The following is a 24509-nucleotide window of genomic DNA, read 5'->3' as shown; positions in this document are numbered from 1 at the left end:
TAATTCAGTAAGCTGTAACAGTCCTCTTTTCACCCGACCTTCTTCGCCGATTGTTACGATTGAGGTGTCATTTTAAAGCTTAAGATCTTGCGCAGAGCAAAATGGCAATTAAAAAGGATATTTCGATTAGGGCTTCAAAAGGTTGACCCCTAAGCCTTTGATTTATTCCTAGAAGGTGCTTCCAATGGTTGACCAACTTTCACACTATACAATAACAGTTTTAAAGGTGAAATGTGAGCAGATTACTAATCAGTTCCATTTTTAAGTCAGGTTGAAAACCAGAATAGATCGTCTGCATCTGTAAACAAGAGATGGAATACTACCCCAAAACGACTTTTCGTTCTCAATTGGCCCTCTATCAATAACCTGTGTTGCCTGTACAGCGAGGCATTTTGAGAAGGAGAAAACCAGCCGGATGAATGCTTTAGGTTTATCAATAACGAAGATAAACATGGTTTTAGTTACACACCGGTAATCTTTGAGTTGACTCATTTAAACTCATTGTAAATATTCATTGTTATTCATTTTGAAATAACTCCTTTAATACTTTGCAATTGCTCGAATTCGAGCAACATGTACACTAAATACATATTATTGCACTTACGATTTATTTGATCCGTTTATTTACGTGAGTCACAACGTTTTTAATCTTACTTGGTTTTGGATTTTATTACAAAACATGATCGGAAATGGTTGCAGTATTTGTAAACTAAATGTAATAACAAATTTCCAGTGACAGCTAGAAAAAAATCATCTTTATCCAGCTTTTCATCTTTCACAGCTGTTCGGTATTTCATTGATGTCGTATTCTCCAAACAAATTATTAGTATTTCATTAATTACTGGTAAACATTAGGAGTAGACTAAACTTGACAAAAATTCAAAAATTGGGGGTTTGAACCAAATTTATTTTAATTCAAAAGTAGTGAGGCCATATTTTAATGGCTTAAGTTACTCGTGTCAATCCACCGAATCCAAAAAGGCTATTTAAATCGAATCACGATCGATGCTCTAGTTTTTGAGAAGAAGGCCACGTAAAATGCCTTCTGGGCCTTGACAGACAAGACAGAAATTGAGATAAAGACTTGTTTTGGCTTCTTTAATGTATGAATCGTAAAAATGACAAAAATAAATAATTTTAAGCAATGTTCATACTAAACTCTAATTTCATTAAAATAAATTTGTAAAACCAAAAGAACCATGAGGTAAAAATACCTTCCCTATCCCGAAATATCCAATTTTATGCTTTTACATTATTCTCCGTTATTTCACAACCAGCATTGACAACCAGAACCAATCATAAAATATGTTTATGTTTTATTTTTTACGATTAATTATATGTGTAAACAACTAGACTTTTTAGCCAATGTAAAACTCCGGATAGTGTCTACGACATAGGAGGTAATTACTACTTATTACTAGGAGGTAATTGATGGTGAAAAAATTATTAATTCATTAATCTACCTGTGGCAGGCTTTTTATCAACATATAATTGCATTTTTACCACTAGTAATCAGAAAATAACCTCCTTCAGTGATATGTTTTAAATTTCACGATCTGCGCTCGTGCATGTGCCGTTAGCTATGAATGTATGTGAAAATTGGTTAACAATTTAAATCACTGTCTGAAAATAAATCAAATGCTTATGGGTTAAACTTTTGAAGCCCTTTATCAACATATCATTTTAATTACCATTTGCGTTGCACTGAATCTTAAGCTTAAAAATTACACCTAAATCAGTTACAGCTTAATGAATTGGGAAGATAGATGACATTAAACAAGACAACGACATATCACATGCTTAATACTAGATATCAGAGAGTAATTATTAAACGAAGAGCCATTGATTATTTTTATAAACCAATTACTAAAATCAACTACAACAATGAATATTGACCGATACGTAGTGTAGCACGGGGGGTAGATTTCTGGGGGTCGCAAATAAATAATTCCGGGGTCGGACATTTATGATTTGACCACTGGGGGTACATTTCTGGGGGTAGATTTCCGGGGGTAGATATCCGGGGGTAGATGTCTGGGGGTAAATGTCCGGGGGTAGATGTCCGGGGGTAGATGTCCGGGGGTAGATGTCTGGGGGTAGATTTCCGGGGGTAGATGTCTGGGGGTAAATGTCTGGGGGTAGATGTCCGGGGGTGGATGTCTGGGGGTAGATTTCCGGGGGTAAAGTTCCGGTGTCAGGTTTATTAGCATTTTGATTAATTACAACTGTTAAGTAAACCGTGAAATGCGAGTTGATTGAATATACAATAATTTATCCATCCTAAAAGTTCGCGGCCGGAAATTTACCCCCATACATGTGACGTCAAAGTGACGTAGGCGTTTTTTCATGGGGGTAAATATCCGGGGGTAGAAATCCGGCGACCCCCCAATATAAGTAAAGTTCTACTTTTGATATACATTACTGTTTTCCCATTGTACATAGTATAGCCTATATAAAGTACTAGCTGCAACCCGCGGGCTTTGCCCCGTTTAACTTCTTAATTTTCAAGATTATCTCGTTCGCATGGCTCAATCACGTCCCGGTTGAAGTTTGTTCGCTACGCTTACTCACCTTTAGTTTGGAGCTCGTTCGCTACGCTCACTCACCTTTAGGTTGGAGCTCGTTCGCTACGCTCACTCACCTTTATTTTGGAGCTCGTTCGCTGCGCTCACTTGCCTTCAGGTTAGCTCGTTCGCTACGCTAACTCGCCCCCAGGTTGAAGTTCGTTCGCTACGCTCACTCACCTTTTGGTTGCAAATTAGCTGTTGTCATAAATGTAAAAGACATAATAGTGCTGCACCCTGTTGGTAATCCTTGTAACTTTAATGCTATTGAACATCATAGAACAGAACCAACTTGTTTAATTGAAACAGCTGTTAAGATTCAATAATTCCATTTCTCATAAGGTTAACATGGGAAACTCCAGAGCCACTGGGGCGGAGCCCGAAAGGATTTTTGGAATAAGAATATGCCTATATGTTAATCGGGAATGTGAGCTATAATCATGCCAAATTTCAGCCCAATCCAACCAGTATTTTTCGCGTTCACTTGTCACAAACATACATCCATACATCCATACATCCATACATCTAAACTTTCTCATTTATAATATTAGTAGGATATTAGTAGGATTAGTAGGATTGTTTTCGTCAACATTTTCGCGGTATGAGTTTTGGGTGGAAATGTCGTGTTCGGTCCCTTCTGAACCAAAAATGTGGGTTTCGAAACTGTTTGTGTATTCTGTATGTGTGTGGATACGTACAGGACAGACCACAAATGTGGTCCTATTGATGAAATTCGGTATGCACACTAATCCTTGGCATCCCCAGACATTTTAAAATCATTCTTTGGAAATTTAGATTGTTAATGGTGATTTGCCCATAAAACAGTTCAAAAGGTTTGATTAATATTTAGTCAACTCCCAACAAATTTTACAACCCGCAATGCTGTAAAAATTTGGTTCAAAATTATTGCACCTTTGAGAATTACCCTGGAATTCCCTCATAAAATATCATAGTTACTCTTATCGCTTATCCATAAGGCTTTGGGGGAGAAAATATATGTCAGCTTGCTGATACCTTTTTATTTTAAAGGAGACATAAGGCTTTACAATAAACATTGAATACACACTTTGACATCCTACTACGTACTAACATATTCACACACACACTTACAGCGTTGTAAACACAACACACGGTCATTGCTGTTATCGTCGTCTTGTATGACAACAACTAAGTGTTGACGGGTGTCAGTGTTAGTAGCTGTTGATTTACGACAGCTTTAACATGGTTAATTCCCTGTTTGTCATCATTATGCAGTTCCCACATGCCTCTGACGTCTATTAAAACTTCTCAGAGATGAACTTGAACTTGTTTGTTCTTTGGATTAACGAGATGTTCAATCCCATCATTCAGAAAGTTTTATATCCAGGGTGTCCCGGAACTCTAGCAATATTTTAGGGCATTTTGTAGTTGATTTGTAATTGAATTGCCTTGAAAAAGTGATTATTGTAAAATATTTGTAAAATCAACGGGTTTTGAGGTGTTTAAGAAACAAAATTGTAAATGAATTTTGTTTGATGAATTTGGAAAATTGTCATAATTTTTTTGTAGTTTTGTCTAGTTGTCATACATGTTTGTGCAAAGTTTTAATTTCGTATGTTTAACAATTTTTTAGAAAAAAAATTAATATGCGAAAAACAAGATGGCGGCTGTGGTAGTAACTAAGGGCTTCAGGAAAATTTAAATACTATGTGTAGATATGTTTCTTACCCAGGAACAATGCCCAAACATATTGTTAGAGTCCCGGGACACCCTGTATATTGGTAAACCCCATTAAAATGTGTGACTGAACTATAGCCATTGATGTATATTATACGATGACTAGAACATTTCGCGTTTGAGTTTTGGTTGAAATATCAGTTTTGGTCCTTCTGAACCCAAAATGTGATTTTCGAAGTGATGTCTGTATGTGGATGTGTACAGAGCTACAGACTACACGTGGTCTGATTTTTATTAAATTTAGTATGCAGGTATGAATGATCAGAAATGTCAAATAGTAGACTCAACAGCTGAGAGAAGGGTCGACATACAATCGTCATGGCTATTTATAAAGTTGACGTATATATCACCTGCGCTTGCCATCAAAACACGTGGTATGCCTGACATTTCAATTAGCCAGTGACAGTGCAGTGGAACCTCGATAATAAAAACCTTGATAACAAGTCGTCCTTGATCACAAGAGTAATTTTCAAATACATTTAGGCTACTTTTTATATTATTCCCAACCACGTTATTGCAAAAAACAAGAAGTAGACCTTGATAACAAGACTTATTTAATAATCCCCATGTGGGACCTTGTTATCGAGGTTCTATTCTAGGAGATGTAAAGTTTTTCGAGGGACCAAAAAATATGCAAACCGTACAGAAATAGGACTTCCTTTAGTCTGATTAAAAAGTGACGTTGACTGTGTTCACTAATAATGGATTCAGGTGTTTTAGTTGGATTGTTGGATTAACATTAAAGATTTTTCAAAATGTACAAGTTTAAGAACTCACTAATGGTTTTTGCAGTACCTGTCATCAGTTCCAAATTGTTACATTCAAACGTTACATGTTACGGCAATCCATTTTCACAATTATGTTACAATTTGGAACTGTTGTCAGGTACGGTAAACCCTTTAAGTGAATAAGTTCTAGGGATTACAATGAATTTTAATTACCAGTATTTTACTCATCCAACGCCACAGTTCCATGCATGATTGAAAAGCGAATGAATTAAGTTTTAAGATTGTTTTTATTCTAGGACACTATGCACAGCGATCACATAAGACTAATAGTCACGAGCCTGGGATTGTTTTTCACATTACTTCAGGCTAGACCTAGGGGTTGTGACATTATCAGTTAGATAAAAATCCATTGGTGCTTTGTCGGGATTTTAACCCAGGACCTTAGGTACCGAAGTCCCGCGCTCTAACCACTAGCCAGCTCGCTCCCCTGTTTTATGGTTGGGGCATCGGAGTTTAAACACTCTTACAATAAGGCAAAGTTGAATGCCAAGTGATCAACCTAGATTCAGTAACGCTATAACAACCAGCCTAATTGTTTTTGGACTCAACCCAAACTGTTGCGGTTATATATCGTCAACCCACGCGTGGATTGTGGTGTGTTCGATTTGAATGGGATATATGAAAGTGTGTGGATCAGATAGACAAATTGTTTTGTAAAGGAAGTAAGAAAAGTCAGTAGCTCTTTGGTGGTAACTGGACCCAGCTGTTCCTGAGCTTTAAATAAATGATTATGGCTAATGAAACAGCTGATCTTAGTCGGTAACAAAACTACACAGATCATCTCACACTATTCTACACTCATCCTTTACTCATATTTGGGTTAAAATATACCTATGTGGCGTCCCCATCTCAATGATTGATAGCTAGTGTCTGCTTCTACTACTTTGTAGGTTGTCAGAGTAGGGGAAAGTTGATTGATGCAAACTGATTGTCCACCCACTAGACTAGCTTCATGGAAAAATGCGTAAACAAATTGTTAACTGAGCGGTGGTAAACAACACGTACGAGAAGTTACAACTCTGTGTAGATATCTAGATCGCAGCTGTAGTTCTCAAAGTTTTACAGTTTCAGAGTAGAAATGTTAAAAATAGGTATGTACAGATGAAACGTCAAGGACAATATATTTTGCATCCTCTAAGGTTGAAATTGGCACAATTCTTACGTTGAAGTATCAACAAATAGTATACGATAAGGGTCGAAAACCATACACATGGATTTCATATAGTTTACGCCATGAATGAAAGGGGTGCACTTCTGGTACTCGCAACTTAACTTGAATCACTGCTTAAAAACTGTTAAAATGCTGCTGAATTAGGCTTCACATAGAAAATCGTTTAATCAATGGTAACACCCTTTATGCATGGTCTCGGTTACATGGAAAGGTATAAGGTGTTAACACTAGGGTGTACTACCTCCCAACGAGTTTCCAAATCCTGTCCTCTCCTTTAAACTTTTGAAATCCCAATCAATTAGAATTTTATAATTTTTTTTTTGAATCAGTGCAATCGGATTTCATTAGTCTATGGATATAAAATGCAAGATAACATAATATTTGAGATTTTATCCTGGTGATAGAATATCCTTGTAGACTGGCTGGGTAGCTGAGTAATAAGCCGAAGGTCGCCGGTTCGATCCTGAGAAAAGTCAGTAGCTGATGGTTCGAACCGGACCCAGCTGTTCATTATTATTGGGGGAATAAATCCTGACTGAAGAATCAGCTGATTTTAGTCTACCATTCTACACTCATCCATCACTCTTGTTTAAATACGCACCTAGGTGGCGTCCCCATCGAAAATAAAATTGATAATATTGATATCCGATTTAGTGATGATGCATGTTGATCTGATATACTGCTTGGCACTTTTACGACGCAAACAGTCTACAAATGTTTAATTTTGTACCAGAGCAGGCCAGAGTGAGCTCATGGTAGGAAATAGTGGCAATACATCAGTGTAACAAATAGAGTCAGAGCAGACAGCCAAAACGTACTATTGTCAGATTAGGTCTAGCCACTTAATAGGCCGTTACAAGCTTTTAGCCAATAGTTGAAACAATTGTCTTTTAGCGAATTTCTCATATAGGGAATAAGCTATTACCGTAGTACTCATGGTAAGACCTGGACGCGGGACCGATTTTTTTTTTCGTTTTGATATATATATATATATATATATATATATACATACGATATATATATTTATAACTCGATAACTCAAGCAAAAATGATCCGATTTTGATGAAATTTGGTACAAACGTGTAAACGTACGTTTATTCGAACGAGTTCGCGATCCAGCATGATCGAACCATGGGAACGGGGGTTTACGGGGGGTTTTATGGGGTAAAAATAGGTTTTTCCCATTTTTGACCCAAAAAACATAAAATTTAGCAATTTCTTTCCAAACCATTTTGTAGAGCTTAAAAAAACAAATAATTTAGTATATTGAAGCGTTATTATGCGCCTAATGGTTACGGAGAAAATTCCAAAAAATTGTAAATTTAAAATTCCCATGTTATTCTTATGGAGGATAAGTAAACTGTTGTAGTTTGCTTGTTTGTGAACATATTTTGATCAAATTTGGAAAATGTTTTTATTTCTTACTAACTATTCACATTTTACAAAAAAAACAGTTTTACCCTCCCTGATGCAGCAAACCTAAGTACTTGTTAAACTAATTCTATTTAAATCAAGAATAAATGTTGTATTTTTAAGTAGACATTTCAGTGTAAATCCAATCAGTCAAATGGAAATTCGCTTAGTCTGCAGGTTTGCTGCTGCGGGGGTATTATTCTTTTCTACATAGTATTTGCTAATCCCTAAGTTGAATGTATGTACACTTTAAATTGTGTATGCTATTTAAGGAATACGATTTTCAAATCAAAATTCACTGTGGACAGGTGTTTACTTTTAGTACACAAATAGTATTGAACATCGTAATATTACAAGGTGTTGACAGCAAATTTTTTGAGTTGTCTCGGTAGCAGAGTTGTTGTTGTGCTCGCCTTCAAATTTGGAGTTGACTGGTTCGATTCCAGCTTTAAAGCGAGATCGGTACCGAACCCAGATGTCATTGGGGTATCAATAAATGACGCTTTCCGACAAAAGGTCGGTTTTAGATACTAACAATTTCACAGTTTGGACTGTTCCCTTTTATTTTGACGTATACCGATTGTGTGAATTGTATTAGTGACTGCTAAGAAATTGCAAGTTACATAAGGATGTTCATTAATGCAAAAGTATAACGGTTAGACATTTACAAGCGTTTATTTTGGCAAGGAAGTTCCTTTGGATAAGTTTGGCAAATACAGAGGATGTCCTGCGTATTTGGACTACACGAGCTTTCACTAATTGGACATAGTTTATCAATTCCTACATTTTCAAAGTTAATGCCCTCATAGAACATTGGGCGGAGGCTACTTTGATAATTTTTGCAACCCTTTTTGCTGTCTTCGATTTCTTAATCATACAACCTCAATACAACCAACAAAATTTAAAATTGACCAGGTTGCCTAGTGGATTATGCATGCCTTCAAATTTGGAGGTCACTAGTTCGATTCCAAACTAGGTCTTTACTGGATCCAGATGTAATTTTTCATTGGATTATCTAATGATGTTATCTGACAAAAGGTCCATGTTAGATAGTAAACAAGACCAAAGATTGCACCGTAACCTAAAAAAAAAAAAAAAAAAACAACATTGACAATATCCAATAGTGTTTATAAACAAAAAATATTGATATTGAGGAAGCAAATCGTATCGTTGTTCTGGAGTTTTTCTTTGCGTGTTGCCGGGCGCCGGTCGGGAGGTTGTTACAGCGATGACGTCATCTCGAGATGTTCCCAGGAGGTGAGGTCAGCTGATGACCCTTGTGACCCGGACGTGTGACGTCATCGAGGGTGACCACTGCGTTTAGACTTGTAAATTGTATCACCTGCAGTGCACTTAAACTGTTGCTTCCAGAGTGGTGAAAGCAAGTAAGAAATTGAAACATCTGTAGATTCAATAAAATTATCAGTTCTCTCGTATCTTATAACGTTAATAACAAGTGTTTTATTTTATGTAAAGAGTTAGACAGTATATTTCCTTTGTAACTGTGATTTCTACGTACCCTGCTAATGTTAACTGGTAAAAGCACAACACTGGTTGAACACGAACAATTAACATTTCGTCTAAGATTTTCCAATTTAGGTAGCACTAAGACTGGATACATATGATTAACTAACTGACGTCTTTTGAAGGTATACTAAAAATAGCTTTCATTTGTTATAAGCTCTGTTTTCTCACGTTTTGTACATTGTACATATGAGAAGCATTTAGTGTGTTCTACAATCAGACTTCCAAAGACATCGTCAACTTGGTTGATGTTCTTCAGGTTTCTATAGTCTGTATGATGGAACCTAACTCCGTCTACCTGAGGATTGGCCAAAGGTTTAAGTACCGTGCCAGTCCCAAAATGGCCCCAGGTAGACGGTGAGTCAGGAGACAGGTTCCGTCATACAGACTATAGATGATGGTGTAATACCATTCCTTCGTCTACCAGGGACTACCCCAGGCCTTACTAGACGGTCCAGTCTCTTGTAGACATGGTCGGGAAACAGGTTACATCATACACACTATAGATGAAGGTGACGGTGTCTTACAGATGCACTTGTACCCAGTATTGTTTTCACTATTGACTACGTCAACATGACTTCAGTTAACCTTTTAACTGTCCTTCCCAGCAGTTAACCGCAGACTTGTCTAGACTATAGTGTGTATGATGGAACCTGTCTCCTGACCCAATGGCTGAAGCTAGGCCAGTTCCATGTAAAAGGAGGGTTAGGAGACAGGTTCCGCCATACAGACTATAGATGATGACAGCGTCGAACAGTTGCACTTGTTTTCACTATTGACTACGTCAACATGACTTCAGTTAACCTTTTAACACCTACTCAACTCCCAGTTTGTATGTTTGTAAAGCAATAACCTTACCAGTCGACCGCACAACTGTCTAGACTATAGTATGTAACTCGTCAGGTATAGCATGACCGGTGGGGTGCGTTAGAGGGAGGGCAGTAGGCCCCGAGGCCACCGGTCATGCTATACCTGACGAGTTGTATGACGTAACCTGTCTCCTGACCCAATGGTTTAAGTTATGGCTCAGGTCCGTTCCAGGTAAAAGAAGGCAGGAACATCAGGAGACAGGTTCCGTCATACAGACTATAGATGAAGATGACAATGTCGTACAGTTGCACTTGTTATAGTATTGTCGTCACCTTTGAGTACGTCAACAGACAACATGACTTCACTTAACATTTCAACACCTACTCAAGTACTAGTTTATGGCATTGTGAAAGCAAGCACCTTCCCAGCTCACAGCACAACTGTCTTTAGTATGTATGACGCAACCTGTCTCCTGACCCAATGGTTTAAGTTATGGCACAGGTCAGTTCCAGGTATAAGAAGGCAGGGGCATCAGGAAACAGGTTCCGTCATACAGACTATAGGTATTGTTTTCACTATTGACTACGTAAACATGACTTCAGTTAACCTTTCAACACCTACTCAACTACTAGTTTATGCCATTGTGAAAGCAAGCACCTTCTCAGCACACCGCATACTTGTCTAGACTAACGTCATGCTTATTTTCTCCTCGACAATGTTTAAACTGATAAGCATTAACAAAACCATGACTAAACCCTGTAGACTGTGTAAAGTAAATTGAGATAGTTAGATTTGTATTGCGGGTTTCTTGAGTTCTTTCGTTACTTAGAAATTGGAATATTATCATATCTATTGTTAGTTTTTTTTTTTTTTTACTTACTGTTGTTGATTGTTTAAGATCTGCGTAGGTGTATCCGCTATGGTTTTTCTAAAAGGTACTACACATAGGGAATAAGCTGGTCTAGTGGTAGAGTGTTGGCATTCTGTGCCCGAGGTCTAGCGTTCAAATCCCGCCCATCACCAATGGATAATGCCGCGACCCTCTTTGGACCTAGCCTGAAGTAATGCGGAAAACAATTCCAGGTTAACATCTAGAGGGAACACTATGGTGACTATAGGAATAGCTACAGGAAAACTTGCTACCGGTACGAGAAATTTGCTATCGCACAATTTTGATTATTATTCCAATAATAAAAGTTGACACATAAGTTTATAAGGTTTTGGTGTCAAAACTATACAAAAACGTAGAAATTTTGCAAGTCAATGAAGGTCAACGTATAGCTCTGGTTCCATACTCAACAATGGAAACAATCTCATCTATTTTTTATTTTTTTATTTATTAATGAAATACAATAGAACCTCGATATAAGCCATCCTAGAAGTAAGTAATTCTCAAATAAACATTATCATAAAATTTTACTCCTAATCGCATGTTATTGAAAACCTCGATAAGGAGTCTTGTATATTCCCCATGAGACGTGTTATTGAGGTTTTACTGTGTAATAAATCACATATAATTTCCCATATGAGAGAGGTTATACCCAAAAGGCTGTATGACCTCACCCTGCCGTGCTTTGCATCGGATAGTGTCGTCTTTATGATGCATCGCCCTGTGATGCTAGGGGGCCGAGCTTTGCATACTGAATGGATTATTTTGGCAGCGTACAGGATAACCTGGCATTGTGTAGGTAGGGGAAGGCGGACACGTCGCGCCTTTTAAGTAGTAACGGGTTGTGTATGTTGACCTTGATGTAATTATTACGGTGTTTTTTCACGTAGCATTTTCAGTTTTATAGTATTGTGTGGAATGTTGAAGTCGATTATTTCGCCATTAATTGTGATTACAATGGTTGAAAACACGAAAATAATGGTTGATCTACAGAAAATACGAAGAGTTGTAAGAGAAGAAAAGTGTGAGAGGTTTTGCTATGTAAACAGATTTCATTTGTCAACATGTTTTTATCTGCAGGCCAAAACCACAGAAATCCTCTATGCTTTTTGACGCATTTAATATACAATAATAAAATATAAGATTATATTGTCTGCATTTTTTTTTTAAATTATCGTTTGAAAACTTTGTTTGAGCTTAGAGATCAATTTATTATTCCAATGACGATTAACTGTTTCTTAATAGTTAATTTCACTTTGGAATAAGTTTAACATTGCGTGTATGTATTTTTTCTAATAATTTACATTTTAGACTTTGGGAGCAAGCTGGTCGAGTGGTGGAGCGCAGGCTTCGCTCCCCTAGGTCCCGGGTTCAAATCCCGCCAATCACCAATGCGATTTATCCTAGTGATAATGGTGCAACTTCTAAGTCTAGTCTAAATTAAAGTAAAAATAATCCCAAACTAGCGCCGGGTAAAAAAAATCATCTGAAACTGCAGTAGTAGGACTACAATATATGAAATAATTTCTTGATAAGCATATTTAATAATCAAACCTAGGAGGGGGGTTATTTATTTTGTACTACATTTTTTCCTTCATATTTCTCAATGGGACTTGAAACATTTCCACAGATGTAAAGTAAAGCATGTCAGTGTTATCAGTAACCTAACCTATAGCAAGAGAACGTCAGTTATGCGGTCATGTTTATTTTTGGATGCATTCTTATCAGAAATAGTTTCACTATTTGACCCCGGTGTTGGTCGTTGAATTGTGAATGGATAACATAAAGTTGATAAGTCAGTGCCGGACGATAGTAAGAAACCACAGTATCCCCGACGTGTGTTTGAGAGTGTGCTACCCTAACCTCAAAAATTGTCTGTTATACAATACTTAAACGAGGGGATCCGTGTAAAAATTGCATTCTCTAGGGCCCAAAATTTATTTCTGAGGCACAATGTATTGCATTACCCTTTTTACCGACAGTTGTTTGGTGAAACAACAAATTTACTGAAAATTACATGTAAATGTATTGAAAACTATTTCTTCTTTTGTTTACAATCTGACTGTGGTTAAACCTTCAGTATCCAAAAGGTCAAATTTTAAACCACAGACTAACCAACACAAATAGACTCATCATCCCCTTGTTAATTTTGAAGCTTTTTTTTCGTGTCTAGTTCATGTTCGGTCACACTGATCGTTAGTGTCGACGTAATTTTGTTTCTATCATATGAGGGTTAGTTCCATGATTTGTCCTTTACCGTTTGGTGATATAACTAGGGGACGGTTTATTGTTTTTGAACGTTTTAAACGACTGAAATCACAAAAACAAAACACAACCTCTTCAGTGCACCAGACAGAACTAACAATAAAATTGGCTTCAACTGTTCTATAAGGATGAGAAATCTAAAAGAAAATATGTTTTATCCATGGTTAAACGATCAAATGAAGGATACGTTGTCTAAATACTATTCACAATTAAAATGTTAGTTGGTCAGTATCACTGGATATTTGAAAATGATCTTTAAAAAGCCAAGAGGGCGAAGCACTAAAGGTGTTGCCTTTTCCTTTACCATTCGACCCTTTGCTAGATCATAAGCTTTCAGGTGACACCTAAATCGGATAAATAGGATGAATGAAAGAAAAATATTATAGAGAAAGTCGTTAATGGAATAAAGTGATTTTGTACTTGTTTAGAAATATCAGCTGACATTTTGTCCTGATCATGTGTTCAATTCTCAACATGAAACAGCTGTAGTCGTTCACATAGCTAAGAAATTTAAACCTTACTTAATTCAAACGATCCCTACCAATCCATCAATGTAGGTTTATAAAAATTTCACAAACCGAATGGTTGGAGGCGGTTCTCGAAATCGATTACAACAATGATAGCGATGACGACATTCAATATTAGTCATTAACGACTTGTTGAGAACAATTGTTTCAAACGTGCTATTACCGATGAAAGCCATTGTCTGCATCACGTCACTATAGTTGCTGTATACCTTCCGTGGTGTCTATTGAGAGATAACGTCTTATGGTGAGAATAGTGGGTGTCTAGGGTTCAGACAATAGACACAAACTGTGACGTCATTTTCATATCATTATCATCATCATTTGAGATGGGGTCGCCATGTGCGTATTTTAACCCGATTAGAGTGAAGGATGAGTGTAGAATGGTGTGAGATGATCTGTGTAGCTTTGTTACTCATTGACTTGATCAGCTGTTTCATACTCATATTTAAATAGAATAGCTTATTTATACTATCAAGTTGATATCTAGTACTGTATCTAGCTTTGAAAGATACTGGACAAATTTCCTTAATCGCTGTTGTGAACCCTATAGTTCTACAGGTATACAGGGTGATTGATATAAGTGTGCCAGCCGTTTCATTCGAAAACCATAAGAGATATAAAAAAAAGTTAAATGGTAAGTGCCTTGGATTTTTTATTTAAAAAATTATAGTCAAGTCAAAAAAATTATTTTAGCCGCCATTTTTCCAATATGGCCGCCAACTTTGATTTTTCTTATGGAACACCCTGTATTTCATGATGTATTCTGGTAGAAAATGTAATTTTAAGACGATTTTATTCTTGTAATATTTTTCATAAACCTAACCGTTTCAAAGATAATAATGGTTTAAGTTGTGAAATTTTGAATGGTTTTCGAATAAAACAGCTGGCATGCTTGCTAAGGCCTTTATCGAAACTCTTTCTCATGCAGAAATTTCAAAACTTTAACCATTATTATCTTTGAAACGGTTAGGTTTATGAAAAAAATTACAAGAATAAAATCGTCTTAAAATACATTTTCTACCAGAATACATCATGAAATACAGGGTGTTCCATAAGAAAAATCAAAGTTGTCGGCCATATTGGAAAAATGGCGGCTAAAATAATTTTTTTGACTTGACTACAATTTTTTTAATAAAAAATCCAAGGCACTTACCATTTAACTTTTTTTGATATCTCTTATAGTTTTCGAATAAAACGGCTGGCACACTTATATCAATCACCCTGTATAGTCTGTATGATGAAACCTGTATCCTGACCGAACTTGGCCAGTCTCCAGATAGACAGGGTCAAAAGACAGGCTCTGGCATACATGCTATGGTAAATAACACACTCCATGATTTAAGAATTATTTAATTGCAGTATACATATTTGTCAGTCAATGCTAGTTCCGTATCATTTAAGATGTTTACCTTTATATTGGAAGCTATTTGGGATGATAGTTTTAGTTTTATTTTACCCCTTTCATCAGTTGTCGTTTACGTAATATTTACAAACTCTCAACTTCGATCACAGGGAAGATTCCCTAACTTTGCCACAACTGCACGTTGTTGGGCCGGGTTTGTTTACACTACGGGGAATGTTATCTCCCGCATGCTGGCAACACTGATCACAGCCGCGCAGCTGCTCGCTCAGTTGCCGCTCAGGTGAGCTGAGACGTTGATCAGCTGTGTGTGACGTCACCCGGTCAGCTGTCCTTGGCCTATGACATGATTGTGATTGTCATAGTTTCAACGCAGACTTGCTGAAATTAGGTTAGTTTTGTTTTATGACGTTTGAACTCTATTTAAGTATGTCGTAAAGTCTATGTGTTGAGTTGATTTGTTAATTATGAAGTGGGTTGATCAGGTATCGTTTGGAATATATTGTTTTTGAAACTGGTTTGAGGTTATGATTGGTTTTGTCCATTTTGCGACGCATATATGTATTTGAATTACCACAAATATGTTAAGGGTAATAGTCTTTTTCTTAGTTTATTTGTAAACAAGTTGCTTAAATTATATTCTGAATTGAAAATTGTAGAACTCATCGTTTGTTTCTTACACAATTTCATCTAGTTATATCTAACATTTAATGTTTGTACTTGTTTTATTAGTAGATCTTGTAGTCAAACTTTTGATTTGACGGTTAGTAGAAATTTGCACACTATTCCTACAAATTTGAAGTTGTTAAGACTGTAAAGCCGGCATTATACATACAAGCATCGAAAATGTAATAACCACAAAAATACAATATGCTATTGGTTAATGCCCACTCCTATTTAGTTTAGGTTTTTAGCTATGCATTTATACTGGTATTTAAGTTATTGTGCAAAGTTTATACTAACGTCATTTACTTTCAACACCTGCATCCTAAATTTCATTTCAGAAGTTCGTCAACCTTTTTAACAGACTTTTTCACTTCATTCAAGTTATTTTATACTTTATAACTTCTAAGGTATTTTACTTTTAGAAAATTTACAAATTTTCTCGTTGTTTCTATAACTGGAAGAAGTGTGTGCGAACGCTTGGCAAGCGAGTGCCAATGTACGACTACATAAATAAACTAAGTTGACTTTGAATTTAAATTATATCCTCCTCGGATACTACGAGATGTTGCGTGTTTCTGCCAAAACTGATTTTAAATTAGTTGTCTGGAATAATTGAGTGGTAGACGGTAGACGGTTTCGTAGTCTGGTCTCTTGAATTTTATTTGGTTGGCTTACACAACTAGTGTACTGATTTTACTTTTTTGTTGACATTACTTTACTGTTTAAGATATTGTAAAATCACTAATCACCCCCCCCCCCTGTCCTGTTCTAGTCCCTGTCCGAATATTGTTCGGTAAAGGACATTTGAGATTAGAATAATTTGTTTTTTTATAAGATAAAGGATTTTTACAAGAGATTTGTTACTTATTCCGTTCATCTGGACGAAGATTATCTTATCAATGTTTGCGTTTAAATAGCAACATTGAAATAGTAGGTCAGTGTCGATCAACTTCAAAAGAAGATTTTTTCGCTCCACTTGAATTTATATACAATTTACATTATGTATCACAGTCTATTCAATCCTCTATAATGTCCCACATTTTATTTAGCCTATACAGGGTGTCCTAAAAAGAATTGATCAAATCTACAGCTTATATGTGTTACCAAAGGTCGTTGAAAAGTCAACTTTGGCTAGTTTTGAAGCTTGGGCCAGTAAGTTTTTTTACTTTCTCCCCCTATACCATAGTATATGGAGAAAGTATTGTTTTCGTCAAAATTTTCGAGTTTGAGTTTTGAGTGGATATATTCGTTTTGGGTCCCCCTGGACCCAAAAAAGTGGTTTTCGAAGTGATGTCTGTGTGTGTGTGTGTGTCTGTGTGTCTGGATGTGTACAGAGCTAGAGACTACACCTGTGGTCCGATTTCGATGAAATTTGGTATGTAGGTTCTAATCCATGGTATCTCCAGGCGTTTTTTTCATTTTTTTGAAATTTTGATTTTTAATGGGGATTTTCCCATAAAAACCCATAAAAGACCGGAAAAATCGGATTTTCTCAAAAATGGCCTGAACGATTTTGATAAAAATTTAGTATGTTGTAGCCCTTTAAATTCTGAACAAAATGGTACAAATCCCATTTCTGTAAAAATTACGGTTCAAAAGTTATGGTAAATTATGTTATTTTCCCATAAAACCGCATAAAATAGCAAAAAATAGGATCTTAGACAAAAATCCGGTTTTGATTTAACATTGTATGTTATGGTCCTTACAATTGTGATAGTTTTTTTAATTTTTTAGAAATTTTTATTTTCAATGGGGATTTTTCCTTAAAACCCCATAAAATAACGGAAAAATAGGATTTTCCCAAAAATGGCCTGAACAATTTTGATAAAAATTTAGTATGTTATAGTCCGTTATATTCTGAAGAAAATTGTACAAATCCCATTTCTGTAAAAATTACGGTTCAAAAGTTATTGTAAATTATGTTGTTTTCCCATAAAAACCCCATAAAATAACGGAAAATCAGATTTTTCCAAAATTGGCTCGAACGATTTTGATAAAAATTTAGTATGTTATAGTCCTTTAAATTCTGAAGAAAATTGTACAAATCCCATTTCCGTATATTTACTCTCACCGCTTACACATGATAAAGGTTGTTGACAAGCTTATGGGAGAAAGTATGTGTCAGAATGCTGATACCGTTTATTTTAGTAACCTTCGACAGTAATCAGCTGTTCCATTGTTGTTAGCCGTTTGCATTTTCAAAATATAATGTTGCAATATAGAGGTGCAGTTGTTGTATTGAATGGTTTATAATATAGACTAAATCTGAGGTGTGATCAGAGCTGGGACACCGACTTGACTTTCTTCGAGCAAATAGCGGAGAACGTGTAGAAGTTAGGCGGTGAAATCATGGCATAAAAAACTTAAGGAAGTCCTTATAGGAAGTTGAGGAAGAGAATTGTATACAGTTCACTTTTTATCTTAAATAATAAAGAGTTTATGCTAGTTTACTTTTAATCCACTCTTTTTGGGACTGTATATTATTATCTTCTTGGATCTAATGTTAGGAAAAGGAAGCATTGTTAATCGACATTTAAATAGATTAGACCATAATCGACCCTTCTGAGTTTTCAACTAACGACTTCCGGATTAAAAACTAACACAATACGTTTTAGCTCCCAGTAATATCTAGACGATAAAAGACTATAGAAGTATTTATGATTTGTATGTTAAGAATTGAACTCAAGTCCTATAGATTGACAAATAGGTAAAGATAAATCTAAAGAATTTTTTGTGAAGCGTTATGTAGAGATGTTAGAAGAGACTTATACGAAATAAGATAGAACGTAAATGACCAAGATTATACAGGGTGTTTCCAAATTGTCTGGACATATTTTGTGTACTTTTCTTTAGGCTAAGTCAAACATAAAATGTCTTATAAGTATGCGGCTAAAATGCTTAGATTTCTGTATGTCGTTCTGTTTGTGATTTTAATAAATTATTTTATTTCATAGGCATTTTTCAAGATATAAATTTCAAAATTTGTATAAGTGTGTAGTGTAGAGGTAAACAGAGCTTAAAAATTTCGTTCCAATATGTGAAGATCCGATTTTAATGAAATTTGGCATAAACGTGTAAACCTACATTTTTTCGAACGAGTTCGCGAACCAGCATGATCGAACCATGGGAACGGGGGTTTTATGGGGTAAAAATGGGGTTTTCCCATTTTTGACCCTAAAAACATAAAATTTTGGAATATAAAGATGAGATATAAAGATGGTTGGGAAAGCCCAACCATTTTGTAGAGTTTTAAAAAAAAAGAATAATTTAGTATATTGAAGCATTGTCGTATGCCTAATGGTTACAGAGAAAATTCAAAAAATCTGTAAATTTAAAATTCCCATATTATTCTTATTGAGAAAATTAAAACTGTTGTAGTTTACTTGTTTATGGATACAAGTTGAAAAAATGTTACAAATTTATTTATTTAGTACTTGTGACTTTATTGACGTTTGATAAAAAACACTTTTACCTTCCCCGCAGCAGCAAACCTAAGCACTCGTTAAATCTAATGCTATTTAAATTGGGAATAAATATGTCTTATTTATAAAATATATTTTGGTAAAAATGTAATCAGACATGTGGAAATTCGCTTAGTCTGCAGGTTTGCTGCGGCGGGGTTATTAAATCTTACAAGTATTTACTCATTCCACATATTTATAAATTATTAATACTTTTTAGTGCGTTTAAAAACGTGATAAATTATTATACGTTTAAGGTTAATGTTTAAAACTTTGTGTACCTGGTATGATTTAGAATTTTTCACCTACTTTGAGTAAACAGGTCTTAAATTACATCAAGTATATAAAATGTTTCTCAACTTCGATCTACAACCTATTTATTTGACACACCCTGGCGTGACATCTCATCGCGTGATCTCTTGCCGATGACGTCATAATTTCTAAACACTACGTTTTCTCATCTAAGTGTTCAAAGTGATTAGTAATAGTCAAGTGATTCTTGACAAAGTGACTATAGTTTTCTCTGAGAACAAAATGACGTTGAAATCATGAGATGCTTACTGCGTCATTTGTATTTGGAGATAAATTAATTTAATCCTGACTGTTAAACAGTGTTGAATTAACTTCGGCGTCGTGTGTGAGGTGTGTATTTAATTGGAATTCTCTGCTTTGGATATTTCGTTTTATGCTTAATTGTCGTGTATTTAATGTTTGTGACTGATTTTATTGATTGTGCAATGATAACCTTTTTTAACGTACACCACTAGTTTTTATTTGTGGTGTTTTGATCATCGTTGACTGTTACTTTGGACAGTGTGAGTATTTGAAAATATTTTGTATTCATTATACTTTGAACCACTATTTTCAGTTATTGTTGGGTTTTATAGTGTTTCATTTTAAATATGAACGATGAATCTATATTGTGAATTGTTGTTTTCAGTGTTGACACCTTAACTTCCTCGGCGTTTTTGTGTGTATTGTGTATTTGACATACTGTAGTTGACTGTCACTTTAGACATTGAAGGTATTTGAAACTATTTAAAATTGTTTTTATATTTAATATATTTGCTACATTTTTGCTCTACGCGTCCTATAATTACTGTTTATTACACTTTTAATAACTGTTGACAGCTATACCGTTGCTTTATATAGTTTTGCCCAAGTTTGGGAACGTTTCAAACCAAGTTTGACGAAAGTGGAGTTGATGTAAACAATGTCCGTTACGAAATGTAGCCTACAGGGATAGGCGTGAATCATCGAAACAAACGTAAACAAACTCAGGGCGCTCTTCACTTCTATAAGTTTCCATCAAATGACGTGCGCTTTTGTTTCTGTTTGGTGGCATCACAAAGAAGGCAGTTTAAATAAAATTATTTATTGTACAATTTGAAGCACGGGTTGATTCTGCCACCATAAGTGAGCATTTACCCGTACCCTGTGGTACGGAACCTAACTTAGGTCACGTGTAAAATGGCAAGCTTTTCATTGGAGAACCTTTTCTGTAATTGAGAACTCTCTCCATTGAAAGCATTACCGTAATTCAGTAATTAAGTTAGTAGGCTACTCAAATGTGTGTTCGTGTATAGTTTAGACATTTGATAAACGGTTTCGGAAAACTGACGCATTCTTTCCCCCATTAGCTTAACCCCGTAAACAAGTTAAGTAGTGGTGGGAGTAAGTATTATATTTTATGGGGAAATCCCAAAAATTGAAACTAATGTTGAGTCGTAATTTTTACAGCATTGGGGATGGTACTATTTTGTAGTTAAAGGACCATAACATACTAATTTTTTAAAATCAAAATCGTTCGAGCCATTTTGTAAAAACTATATTTTTAGTTGTTTCTCTACTAAAAAGAAGATAACCTTTAAAAATCAAAATTTCATGGAAAAACTAGAGATATTATGGACTAAGTACCCATATACTGGATTTAATCAAAATCGGACCACGTAGTCTGTAGATTTAGACTCATCGACACACACAGACATAACTTACAAAACCAGTTAAGTTTCGGGAGTCTTTTTACCCAAAACTCAAACTCGAAAATGTCGACGAAAACAATACTTTCTCCATACTATGTTTTCTCTATGTGTATGGAGAGAAAATAAACATTTGAGGGCATTTTTGGTACGTCTTAGTTAAATACATAAATTTTTGAGACCGAAACGTGTTTTATAGACAAGGTTAAATTGGTAATGTAAAATCCTTCCTCATGACCCCGGAACCACTTATGAGGGTTAACAGACTCATTCGCAAGCTAAGGCCATCACCAACCTGCGATGCTCAATTTGACTTTGTAATCGCCACAAGTTTATATTCGCAATTTTATTTTATTCCCCCATTTTATTTGTACTATTCGTCTTCGTATTTTTTAATCGAGTCATTGTCATCCTCTTGGGAAAATAGTATTGTTTTTTTATGGTAGTTTGTAGGTAAGTGCATTATGCTGTTAATACGTAATGAAACTTTGGGCAATTGTTCCATACATGCTATTGCTTGAGCTATTGCAGAATAATTTGTCGACAAAATGGTGCGTTTACTTGTTAAATGGTAGTCACTGATTATAGCAAACAAGATGATAAAGTCTGCAATTATTTTAGTTATTCTGGAGTAGTTATGGTCTAAAATAGTACGTGCTATATACGTCACATGTACGTCACGTACATAAGTACATCACGCTAGTGTGCGTTACGTAGGTAAGTGGGTTTGGTCACGTGCGTTACTATAACGCCCTCTCATTGGCACTGTCAGCGACTTATTTCTGACCCTTCCTGAGACAAGACGCAGTCCCCTCGTTTTGAAATATCGTAATTTGTTTGAAGTCTTAAAAATAATTCCATATGCGAAATAGTTAATGAACAGTTTTAAGTATACCCTTAATGTTCAACTTTTGATATTACTGAAAAATTAGTAAAGGATAAAAAAACAAGTACAGTGTAGTTGATAGAGCAACTCTTTCTGCAACAACCGAAACAGTAATTTTATCATTGTGTTCAGTAGTCATTGATAAAAACCTTTTCAGGAATTAAGTTCGTATAGGAAATACGCTGTTTGGTCTCAAGGTGGGGCCCTAACCTGGGACCGCTTAATTTTTTCGTTTTTACGTCTCCAGAGGCCAAAAACGCCGTTCAAATTTATAATTCCATGTGTGCGTTACATAGAGTGAAAATGATCCGATTTCGTTGAAAATCTGTACAAACGTGTAAACATACTTTTATTTGAACTAGTTTGCGAAACAGCCTGATCAGACAACAAAAGCAGGGTGTGTGAGGTCGAAATTGTTTGTTATATAGGAAAGAAACGTGGCAACCTTAAGGAAATATTTTAGTTAAAATACAACTAGGTATATTCAAATAGTCTGCAGGTTTGCTGCGACGGGGGTATGTTGAGAGTTTTCGCGAGGTGCGTGTATCGTAGTGGTCAGTGGTCAGCAGAGACTGCAGTCTCGGCCGTTGCCAGACATGTGGGCAGATCTGCTATTTGTGAAGACTACAACCCAGCTGTTTTACTCTACATCATTTCGTGTCTTTGAGGTCCAATTAAACATACGAGGTGTTCCTTTAATGTATCTGGTAGTCAATGTTTTAAGTTGTATTCTGTGCCTACTTGATAATATGTCTAACGAGTATGTTGACTTGAACAGGTTAGGTCAGGTTAGATCATTGCTTGAACTCGGTAATTTTTTATTTTCTCCCCCTATACATAGAATGGAGAAATTATTGCTGTGCAAAAAAATGTTGAGTTCGTGTTTTGAGTGGAAATGTCCGTTTTGGCCCCCTGAACCCAAAATGATGTCTGCGCTCGTGTACAGTGCTACAACACATGTGGTCCGATTTTGATTAAATTTGGTATTCGGGCACTAATCAATGGTATATTCAGGCATTTTAATTGTTTTATTTAGTTTCTTAATAATTATTTTCCCATAAGAACTTATGGTAAGTGGAAAAATAGAATTTTCACAAAAAATGGCTCGATTTTGATTCAAATCTACCAATCAAATCAACCAACACCGATGTATCGACTTCCAAATTATATTTTAATTAGTTTGAATATCAAAACCATCCTATCCTAATCGAACTTAACGCCTAAAACATAGTCCACCCTTAGGTTAGGTTATAGGTGTAGTCGGTATGATACCAAAGTAGGCCTACCAATTTTACTATGTTATGGCCCTTTTAACACTATTTCCAAATCGTATAACCCCTATGCTGTAAATGTTACGGTTCAAAAGTTATAATCGTTTTCTTTTTACCCATAAAATACCACAGTTCCCCCCACTGCTTACCCATTATACGGGTTTTTGACAAGCTAATAGGCTAGCAGAAAGTACGTGTCAGTTGGTACCATTTATTTCTTGCCCGAAACACCTTTAAAACGATTGTTAGGTATAAACAAATAACATATTAATGTGGATATAGTGAGTTTCCGAAGAGTGACTGACAAACTGCTTACTCTGACGTTTACAATTATAACATCCTGTAACACACTTTTATTCAACAGTTAACCTTTACTGCAGTGTTATTTCACATGATAAACTCATACCACCTAAATCATAAAGCCTTTAAAACAATATTGCTGTAAACGGAGGGAACCATTTTTTATTTCAAGACCTAAGAGATTATTTAATTTGAATTCCTGTACAAAAATAAATACAGTTGTTTTCGAAACTTCTGTTTGCCTCGTCAGCGAAAGTTTTTTTTTTACAAATGAGTGACAAATAATAATAAAATAAACAAATGTATTCTGATTGAACAAAAAGCACCTCCGATTAAAATATGATACTTAGTGTGCTGTGACATTTTATGCACAAGATAGTGACAATTTATGTTCTCTGGGTCATTTATTATCGCGAAATATATATTCACCGCAACGCAAAATATATATTTTCCCTCGTTATAAATGTAAGGTTCGCGTGGGACCGAACCGCCTATGACTCCATGGTAGAGGAATGTCGCTCTCCTTGCATACGTCACAACCTCACGTACATCCTCCGTGTGGGGTCTACGTCTTTAGGGTGTCTTTGGTTCTTAAGGTTGAGGCTAGGGTGTCTTAGGTTGTTAAGGTTGAGGTTAGGGTGTCTTTGGTGAAGGCTGAGGTTAGGATGTCTTTGGTTCTTAAGGATGAGGTTAGGGTGTCTTTGGTTCTTAAGGTTGAGGTTAGGGTGTCTTAGGTTGTTAAGGTTGAAGTTAGGGTGTCTTTGGTTCTTAAGGTTGGAGTTTGGGTGCCATTGGTTCTTAAGGTTGAGGTCAGGGTGTCTTTGGTTCTTAAGGTTGAGGTTAGGGTGTCTTCGGTTCTTGAGGTTGATGTCAGGGTGTCTTTGGTGAAGGTTGAGGTTAGGGTGTCTTTTCTTAAGTT

The 24509-nt window shown here is 35.8% G+C and overlaps 1 protein-coding gene across 3 annotated transcripts in view; it reads left to right on the top strand.

Annotated features, from left to right (window-relative positions):
* LOC128992082 (uncharacterized) overlaps window positions 1-24509 on the top strand; it is a 78040-nt gene that overhangs the window by 10089 nt on the left and 43442 nt on the right. Inside the window, exon 1 of one of the 3 annotated variants that reach the window (XM_054415487.1) lies at window positions 15301-15418. The exons of the other annotated variants lie outside the window; for them this stretch is intronic. The gene's annotated coding sequence lies outside the window, so the exon portion shown is untranslated. Of the gene's footprint in view, window positions 1-15300; window positions 15419-24509 lie in introns of those variants that run through there. 3 annotated transcript variants of the gene reach the window in all.

This window comes from Macrosteles quadrilineatus, unplaced genomic scaffold, assembly GCF_028750875.1.
Source record: "Macrosteles quadrilineatus isolate MER2022 unplaced genomic scaffold, UCM_ALF_1.0 Scaffold_4__1_contigs__length_99947679, whole genome shotgun sequence".
NCBI classification, from domain to species: Eukaryota; Metazoa; Arthropoda; class Insecta; order Hemiptera; family Cicadellidae; genus Macrosteles; species Macrosteles quadrilineatus.
This window is presented reverse-complemented; position numbering and strand designations above follow the sequence as displayed.